The sequence below is a fragment of the Aythya marila genome (assembly GCF_965140915.1).
Source record: "Aythya marila genome assembly, chromosome: 2".
NCBI lineage: Eukaryota > Metazoa > Chordata > Aves > Anseriformes > Anatidae > Aythya > Aythya marila.
The window spans coordinates 10714656-10725355 of NC_139043.1; positions in this window are offsets into that span (position 1 = coordinate 10714656).

Genomic DNA, 10700 nt, shown 5'->3' on the forward strand with positions numbered 1-10700 from the left:
TAAGGTTTGCTGAAGACTTTGTTTCCATGTCCAACTTGGTCCAACTTGAATCAAGGCTATTGTTGTGACTGAGAAGATTGTGGCTGGAGAAGCGTTGAGATTGTGCTATTCTCTGTCACTTAGTGGTGGTGACAGATAAGCCTCTTTCCTATTTGGTCATCTGTTTCCATGAAAATTACATCTTTGATACTTTCTCTCAGGCTGAGACAGGCTAACTGGTTTTAAAGTTGTTAAAAACAGATGGATAGAAAATAACAGCCACCCCCTCAAATATGTGCTCACTGATAGTCCTGATTTTATTACAGCACTAGTTTAAGAAAACAGAAACAGGGACCAGGACTTCCTGACACCCAGGCAATGGCAACCCTTTTTGTCTGGTCTTTTCCTGGCCACATTTGTGGCTGCATAATGGCCCAGCTTCAGGACATGTGGAGGACATCATTCAGCAGAGCCTGGTGGACTGGACATCTAGTTGTTGTGTCTAGGTTTACACGGCCCCGGACACACACATTTTTCACTTCTTGGGAAAATGCATTTATTACAGAAGTATTACACAAAATGTGGATATTACATAAAATATGGTTTCAGTAAATTTAATGAAGTGTGTGTAAGCCCTAGATGCTTACATTTTGCTTGAGAAATGTACGTACATGAGCTGAATCTTGCCCCATATTCCCTGAATCTTTCTTCATCAAATGCCAATGAAAACCTGAGAATCTAATTTCAAAATCTCTTGCTCTGACTCTGAATGTCCTTGGGATTGGGTAGCTGCAATGGGTATTGAGGAAGCTCAGACTGGAATCATCGAACCCTCAGGACAAACCAAGCCTCGTCCTGCTCCCTTTAGCCCCACATTTGAGGCCCAATCCTGTTTACCTTGAGATCAATGGCAGCAATCCCATTGACTTCATCTGGGAGCAAAACCAAGCACTTGGCTATGGAACCATGTAAATTCTGCTCAAACCTAAAAATTCTATAAACCACCCTGCTCTTTTTGAGTTGAGTGGCTTTATGATCATCAGAGAAATAATGGCAAACACTGTCCTCCTTTTTAAAGTATCTTTTGACTGCTGTAGTGTGGGACATCTTCTATACTGAGCAATGATATGCATTAACTATATATGTCAGCAATTATCTGACCGAATCTCCAGAACTGAAATGTCAGTTCAGTTTTTCCCCAATCACAATGGGTTGGAAACTTAGAAATTAATCCTAAGAGATGCAATTTTTCTGCTTTAATATATACTGTTTTTAATGGAATTGTGCAGCATGATTAGTGAGAGGCAAATGTCAAAATACCAGACAGAAACTGACTCACCAGTCTCAGGACTTAATATTAAGGTCAGGCTATGGAAGTACAATGGAGCTCAGTCTTTATTGCCTTGCACCTTATGTGGTGATTTACGTTTTAGCAAAATGACTGGAGTGGATGTAATGAGCTGTTTTTCCAAATTTGACGGTATTTAACATATTCCTTCCACAATTGTTAGAGATGACACAGGGCACAAAGCAGTTGAGACAAGAAACCAAAACAAAGGAACAAGCTCAGAATGTCCTAGATGATGATTATAAAAAATTGGGGAGATTTTCAAATGTGTGGTTTTGTTGTTGTTGTTGTTTGTTTGTTTGTTTGTTTTTTGTTTGTTTGTTGTTGTTTTTTTTTAAGGCTGGATTGTGATGCTAAAGTTCTGTCCAAACAGAGCAGAGCAAGCACATACACAGTGCATGCATTCCCTTCCTAGTCATTCCACATTTTTCCCCTTTTTCCTAATACATTTGCATATGCCAACTAGTAAGAAACCCTTAATGTTGATATTTTTTATTTGAAAAACAGCTTTCATCGCAAAGCTTTGATTGCATGGACTGCTTTAAAGTAAATGAGCTCCAAATTACATTATGCTTGAAATAACTGCATCCACTCACTAGAAGTATCTCAGTCCACAGCAGCACAGGAAGACATGAAAGACTGTAAGATCAAATGCTAACACCAGCTTTCATGCAATGTTAAGCTTACATGTTGATGTTATTTATTTGCCTCTTTTGTTTTAGTGAAAGAGCTCCCAGCTTTCACATCCTGTAAGTCTTTGGTACAGTTCTGTGCCTTAACTGCTATTCATCGCCCTGTGTCATTGACTTGCATTTTGGTTGCAATATGACGATGAATTACAGGGCTCAGATTCAAAGTATCATCTACTAGTGTTCTCACTGTTTATTGTTTTGTCTTCCGGCCTTTCTGCACTGCTCTCTATCCACCTTGTTCTAACTGAACACTAGATAGCATATGGTAGTAATTTCATTCTTGTTTTCCTCGGCAGCTTGTTAAGGTCATTAACCAACTTCAACTTGTCAAGCCATGATGCTAACTTACCAGGGGAATGCAATATATGGTGAATATCTGGATTTCAAAATACCCAGCAGCTACAATTTGACCACAGTAGCCACAGTCACTTTAATACTACTTCATTTTGAATATATTGCTCATAGAGGTCACTTACCTAATTAAATTTGAAACCCTTAGTTTCAAGTTCCTTTCTGTTATTTCTGGAGAGAGAAAAAAAAAAAAAAAAAAAAAAAAAAAGTGTTTCTGAAAATGAATTGTATGTTCTACTTTTCTGTAGCTACTCTTGGATATGAAGGGTTTGCCATTCTGCCAAGGTCTGAGTGCATTGATTATGTTAATGTTGTTGGGAAAAAAAGATGCAGACATGACACTGCAGAAAGGATGCATTAGGGAAAAATCAAATTCAAGGAGTTAACACAAAGTTGAAGAAATAGATGATTGGTCATAGAATGATGAGTTGCATTAAATGTTCGTGGACTGATAAAGTATGAAAAGATTTTTAGTATTCTCAACAGACATACAGTTTCTATGGAGTGTGTTGCCCTTGAGCCTCATGAGTTAAAAGATTAGTGATGACTCTGGGAAAGTCCTAGATGTTGGTGTCATTTTGAATTGTCACAGGAGCTACATAATCAAAAATGCCACTCTTGTTATTCTTGTTTTAAACAATAAGAATTACATACAGGGGAGAAAGCTCAATAAAAGGGGTGGTCAAAGGGCAAAACTGTGGCAAGCAACAAGGAAAATATATAAAGACTCTATATAGGGCAAGTGTTCAATTATAGAAAGACAAAAAGAAATCTGGTATGGCTGTACAGAAGAGTTGGGGAGGTTATTAGAAGGAAAAAAAAAAAGAACCTTCCAAAAGCTGAAACTGTGCCCAAATGAGGAAAACCAATAAGATCGACAGATTGCGCTTGAAAAAGCAGAATAGAACTGAAGATGAACTTCCAAATGAATCAGAGTCATGGCATCATAGAATGGCTTGGGTTGGAAGGGACCTTAAAGATCATCTAGTTTCAACCTCCCTGCCATGGGCAGGGATGCCACTGACTAGAGTAGGTTGACCAACGCCCTGTCCAACCTGGCCTACAGTTTGCTATGTGGCTTTCTCAGCAGACATCCAGGTGGTTGAAATACCCCATCACAATGAGAGTGTGAGTGTGATGCTTCTTGTAGCTGACGCCAGAAGGCCTTGTCAACAGGCTCCCCTTGATCAGGTGGCCTGTAGTAGACCCCAACCACTATCCTTTATTGGTTTGATCCTTAATTTTTACCCACAAGCTCTGGACCTGTTTGTGTCTGTTTCTCAGAGGCAGCTCTTCACAATCTATCCAGCTCATAAAATAGAGGGCAAAATCCCTGCCCCTCCTTCACTGCCTGTCTTTTTTGAAAAACTTGTTGCTTGTGATTGCAGTATTCCAGCATGTGTTTCATCCCACCACATTTCTGTGATAGCAATTAAGTCATAGTTTCCAACTGTGGTGGTTTCCAGCTCCTCCCACTGTTTCCCAAAGTGCCTGGATTGGTGTAGAAGAACTTCACCTGGTCTGTTGGCCTCATCACCTTTTTAGAACAGCCCTCTCTAATTCCTTTGGGACAATTCACAGGTATTTGCCTGTTGCTTCCTAAAGTGTTGGTGTTCTCTGGTTCTTCTCTGTCACTCAGAAAATTGTATCAACACTAATAGTTAAAATCTTTTCCAAACACTTCAGAAGCAGCAAGCCTGCCAGAGCATCAGTATAACAAATAGAGGATCAAAGTACATCAACATTTTTAAAAAGATAAGCTATAAAAGAAAAATTGAATAGATTTTTTACACCTGTGATCTCACCAGATGAGTCTAGAGAGCCATTAGCAGAGCCTTGCTTGTAAGCAATGATTCAGTAAAAATTTGGTAGAAGTTATGGAACAAATACATAAAAAGAACCATAACTGCCAGGGCTGACATTATCCCCAAAGGATCCTAAAGAAATTTGCAAGTGAAAGAACTGAGCTGCTAACAATAGCATGCAATTTCTCACTTAAACCTTCTTTGATGTGGAAGATTAGCAGTAAGTTAATATGGCACAAATTTTAAACAATATTCCAAGGGAGAAAAATAGGTGGCATGAAGACAAATACTGAAAGATTGCTGGTACTCTCTCTCAATACAAAGACTAGGGGGCATGAAATTAAACTATCAAGCTATAGACAAGCAAGGGAGATTTATTTTTTTTTCCCCACACAGTACATAGACAATGAATGGACCCTTAAAGATGATGTTAGGGTTGGTAAATTTTTATACAGATTAAACATTAAAAAGAAATAATAGAAGAACAACCCACAGAAGGTTAAATACAAAGATGTTTCCTCCGGATTAGGAAACACAAATCACTTGATTCTGAGGGAATACTTACGAAATACCAACTGTCTTTGTCCTGTTCTGACATTCTTCCTTACATTCCCTGCTGTTTGCCACTGTTCAGGACAGGGTGCTGGATTAGTATGGAAGTCCTATTGGCATTAGATTTCGTTTTCTAGCAGTTTGAATAAGCAAATGTATCTTTAGCAAGTAGTTCTTTGGCAAGTAGGAAACAGTAAGAGAAGGACAAAATTCCTTCTCCAGAATCCTCCTTGGTAACCTGCAGCTGTGCAGGATCTGAGATTAGCTGTGATTTCCTGGGAGCTGAACAAGTGATGGAATTAATCCCTGTATTTTTAACTCCTCTACAGCTCTACCCAAAATATGTAAGAAGAAACTGAAAAAAGATAAAGAAACAAAGAACAGAAGGGCAGCCAGCATCAGAACTCAACCTTTTTTTTTATTATTATTATTTTTTTCATTTTTGTTTTAGTTTTAATTTTCTCTTTGGATTTTCACATGCTGTGTAAGTGTGTGCCCATTAATAATCACCTTGCTTACTAGTTTGAAGTGCACATTTGTTTTGTGTTGACAATCATAATTATTCATATTTTAATGATATTATATTTGCCATTTTATTTTATTTTTTAATGAATTTCTGGTGTCCACATAATTGTAAGAAATTGAAAGCTGCAATCATATTGACCTCAAAATATTTTTTAAAGGGCAGAAACAGCAACTAGCAATATGTATTAGCCAAACCCATGGTACACTGTGTTCCCAACCTAGCAAGCAGAGAAAGATCCATTTTAGTTGATATTTTATTTGGCAAATAAATTGATTCTTACACAACTTATTCCATAAATTAATCAGGTAAAATATACCTCAAAAAGTCTAGGAGTCTTATGCTTGAAGCTTAATGTAATATTTCAGAACAGGAGCTCCAAAGACTTGTAACATATCGGTAATGACCACAATAACTCACTGCTCCCAAAACAAAATTTGCATTAGCAATCAGTTAGTGTCTGCAGCATGGCTCACCTCTGTCAAGAAGCAGAACCGAAAGATCTTCCAAGATGCTTTTATTAGTTCTCGGCAGCATGAATGTGGTATTTATGTACTATATCATGTTCTCCTAAGCAAAATAATCACACGGAATTTCCCTTTAACACAACCCCTTACACAGGCTGAACATTGCAAAATCATGGAACAAAAAACAAGTGGAACATAAAGAAAAAAAAAAAAAAAAGCAATATGACTCTTGAAGGGGAAACCAATATACTGTTTTGCAAAGCTACAAAGGGAAAAAGTAATAAATTTCCATGAGTCTCTGATGCGTAATGCTGCAATCAGAAGCACGCTTAGGTTTCCTCCCAGCTCAGGTGTAGGACATTCAAAAGAGGAACATCTTTTACAGGTACTGGTAGGACTGAAAAGCCTCTGGCTTAAGAACATGAGTGTCTATGTAAACATATCCATAAAAGTTGTCTCCCAAAGGAGAGCTATCCTCAAATGAATGTCAACGGTGATTTAGAACAGTCTGTGAATGTCATCCTTAGAGAGCTTGTTGTTACTCTACTAATAACTGGGAAGTTACTGGTTTAGCAAGACCAAACGAGTTACTTGGGAACATGTAGCTTCCTACAGTGATTAATAAGTAACTTGACAGAATGAGCCAATCACTTCCATATTGGTGTGGGAACTTGGGATACTTCTTCACAGACCTTAACATTGCACACAAGTTTGAGCTGGTATGGCTAATGCAGAAAAGTGGGGTACGGGGTGTTTTAGAAAAGTTTGTGTGCACACAGGAAGGGCTATTTATTTGAATCTTGTTAGGTAAATATGAGTAAGGTGCTAACTGTTCCTATAGAAGCACTGTATGTCAGGGTCATCTTAAGATATATGAAAAGATGTTATTTCTTTTTTTTTTTTTTTAATATTCTCTATGATAGTATGGCTAGCTTTGGTTGGATTCTCTCTAAAGACTATCCAGATTTCTCCCACAGGTTATTTTATTTTATTTTATTTATTATTTAAATTAAAAACAAACTTGCAGGGGTAAGTTTAAAAAAATATTGTCCAAGGAATGGCTAAAACAAATGTTTTAAAAAGGAAGAGTGCTGTAAGTCTCAACCCCAATTGCTAGTGGACAAAAGAAAAATGTGCTTCTGAAAACTCTGGGCTCAATCCTGGTACTAGCAGGCTGCTAGATGAGAAGAATTGGTATATTTCCAGCTCGTGTTCATGTTCCTGGAAGACTGTGGTTTGCAAAAGCTTTTGACAGTGTTTCTATACTTTGGCTATGCTTTAGGACTCCATCCTAAAAAGGTGCTACAAGGTGAAGCAGCCTTAACACCACAAAGCTGGACTCGGTCCTAATACAAATGGTCAAACTGTTTAGTTAGCTCCAAATATTTATGCTTTTAAAATGTACTTCAGTAACAAACTGTGTATTATTTAGCAAAGTTTTCTCTGGAATTACCCAGAAACAGAAATAAAAATTAATTTCCTGCAAGGTCAGTATTGCTGAGATGAATACATATCCTTGTTTATTATTTCTGTTCCAAACTGCTTCATTCCTCTATAATAACTTTCTCTGAAAGATAAATCTAATTTCCAAATCCTTCCTACTGAATTATAAACAAATCAGATAAACAGTTATAAACCAGTTCCATCCACAAACAGAAGATGGAGAATTTCTCCCCCAGATTTAAAAATATATAATTATGTATCAGGTCAAAGAAAATTAAATACATTCCTGAGTGTTAGCACAGGTCTTTGCTGCCATGCCAAAAGTTTTGATCAAGTCATTCTAATTTCTAAATACCTCCAATGCAACGTCTTCTATTATATCAAATCCAAGCTTTCATACTATTTACAGACCTCTATAAGGTTCTTTCTTCTTGTAGCTGTTCCTACTCATTCTGAGTCAAACCTTGCCTCATGAGTTCTTTGTTCCCAGTTACAAACATCTGTCTGGTAGTTTCTCAGAGACTTGTGCATGACCTGTCTCTATCCATTAATCAGTATTATTATGTATTAATTGCCTCTTATCCCCAGAGCCTGTAAAGTGAATGTGGGATTTTTTCGCATCTCAGAAATGCAACCACAAACACTGTGAGTGGGGGCAGCCCAAACCAACCTATGAAAAACACTGAAGACAGATCTGTGAGCAAAGGCTTCCCTGTCTCCCCATCCCATGCAATGGGGCTCTGTGGCTCAGACCAGCACATTGTGAGGTTTCATCTCTTGGACCTCCCTTGGACATAGCCACCTTCATAAAGTCCACCGAGAAGAACAATTATCATTTAGCTCCAGAGCCTTGCAATTAAAGTATCAAGTTAGCTTGCAGGCTAGCACAGTCTTTCTTTACCTGACAGGGTTTAAGCCCAACTCTCAGAAAAAGTGTATTTTTAGGGAGTGAGCATTTGTCATTTCCCATGTTAAAAGTCACTGGGAGATGATGCAGCTTTCATGAGGTCAGTCTGTAGGCCAGGGGGTGAATTCCACTCTCCAGAGCCTTAAGACTTCAGTCTCCAAGGCTGAATAAAATGAAGAGATGGTCTTGAAATTTCCTTGAGACTAAATTGTGGCATATGCTCAAAATACTGAGGAAAATATGACCAAACATAATTACTGTAATTCCAACCACTAGGGCAGGAAATAGTCAATTCTTCTCTTTTTTGTCTTCTCCAGTTGCTAATCAAGCAAAAAGTAAACTTTTTTTTAGCATCTTCCAAAATGAGACCATAGTATTTCTCAAGTCCAGCCTTTTATTTCTTTACTTCATTGCATATACATAGACACACAAGGGAATGAACTTACGAACTTGGTGCATAAGATGTTCTCCACTTCCCACTCCAGCTTGTAAAGTATTCTCCACCGCTTTCCCAAATGCGCTGTCCCAAGATGCATAAACATAGGAAAACAAGGTGAATTAAAACTAGTAGGTTAAGAAGATGGCATAAATTTGTTGCAATACTGTGTCAACATAATTTTGGTTAAGGTGCTTTCAGTTTCACATCAATTGGCCTCAAAATAATAATAAAATCGTTTTCATAGTTCCAATTCTTAGAGCATTACTTTGACATTTTCATTTTAGGGTAACATTTGTATACACTTTTCTTTATAATATTTTTTCATTTACTGACCATGGAGAAAAACATCTGTTTGGTTATAGCCTGTAAATTGTATGTCAGCTGGGTCTCAGACATTAAAGTAAGAAAATTTATCATCTCTCATGAATGTGCATACTAAGATTTAAGATGAATAGGTTTATTTGGAGATACTTGTCTGAAAATTTGAAGCCCTCTCATTTAAAGTCAGTCTGGAAAAAAAAAAAATATATATATATATTTATTTTATATATACATGTATATATATATATATTATATATATTATAATATATATGTATATATTATATGTATAATATATATATGTATATGTATAATATGTATATATATTATATATATTATAATATATATAAAGTATATATATGTATATATATATATACATGTATATGGTTTCCTAAGGCTGTGAGCCCTTTGTGATCGCACTGCTGATATAGATCTGTTATCTGCCATTTGTAAAAAATAGGTATTTCAATAGAAGGCTAATGGGTGATTTTGTTCGTCTGTCTTTCTTTTCCTGTTACTTTAGAAACCTCCATAAATATCAACCCTTACCTTATTTTGTTGGATCATATTTTGCGGAATTAGAGGTGTTTAATGTAAGTTCTTAACACCTTCTTTTTTAAATGGGATGCCAAACAAATTTAAAAGGGTTAGTCAGTTTTGGAAGTAAAATAGGGAATAATAAAGAGGCATGAAAACCCAAAACATTGTAGTTAGCATGAGAGCAAGTCCTTTCTATTCTGAATAACTCAGATTTCACTGCTTTAGTCCTTGAGGTGTCACTTCTGATCTGAGGAATGTCACTATTCTACTCATTTTTCTAGGCAGACTTTATAGACTTCCCATATTAGAATAAAAGGGATATAGTTTTTTATTTTATTTTATTTTATTTATTTTATTTTTTAAGGATTTGTGTTTAGCTTTAAGTGAGAGCATGAGTGCAGGGAACTCCCATGGAAGAACAATCTTGAGGGAGGAGCGAATTCATCAGTTCCTAATAAGGTAAGGTTCCCACTGACACTTTTCCCATGGTTAAAACATTTCTAACATTTCTGTCCTCTTTGTAGTAAGGCCTGAAGTATGATTGCATTCTTCTCCTATGTGGGGACTGATAGTTTGATAGAGCTTTTCCTTGTTTGATTCAGCTTTCACTTTCATAAAATTTCTGGGAACTTAGTATCTTTCTGTGGTAAATAAGGTGGCATGAATTTTTGGGGTTCATACTTGAATGCAAAAATCTCTGTCCTCAGTATACTTTACTGCATACAAAAGTCCACTGCAAAAAAAAAAAAAAAAAAGAAAAATTAAATAGACCAAAAATATTTTTCCAGATACCACCTTTTTAGAATGAGACAATTGATTTATACTGCTCTAAGAATATACGCCTTCAACTTTATTTTGAGCATCTACCTTGGATAGTTATATGCTATATTTTTATTTTTTTTTCACCATGCTTCTGTTTTTCACAAAATTTTGAATATAAACGTTCACATAAAAAATATTTTACCTTTGGTATAATCATCAAATTACCAGCCTGAAACTGGATTTTTGTTGCAATTTGCATTTATTTTTTTTCTGTGAGTTGAGTGAGGACATTGTAATTCAACCAGGTGCTTACAGAAAAAAAAAAAAAAAAAGAAAGTTAAATTTACTTGAAATGCATTTCCTTGATAACTTTTTGCTGGCTTTTCCAAATTAGATACTACCCCCACTCTCAAATTCCTTTGTTGCTGGAAAAAGTATTTTCTGACCTATACTAATAGCCATCTACTAAGTATCTCATTTAGCAATAGGGTAGATATCCTTAAACAAAGACAGATGTTGAACTGATGAGATTTTTTTTCTTCCTGAAATAACTGCTGTAGCTGAGCTGAGACTT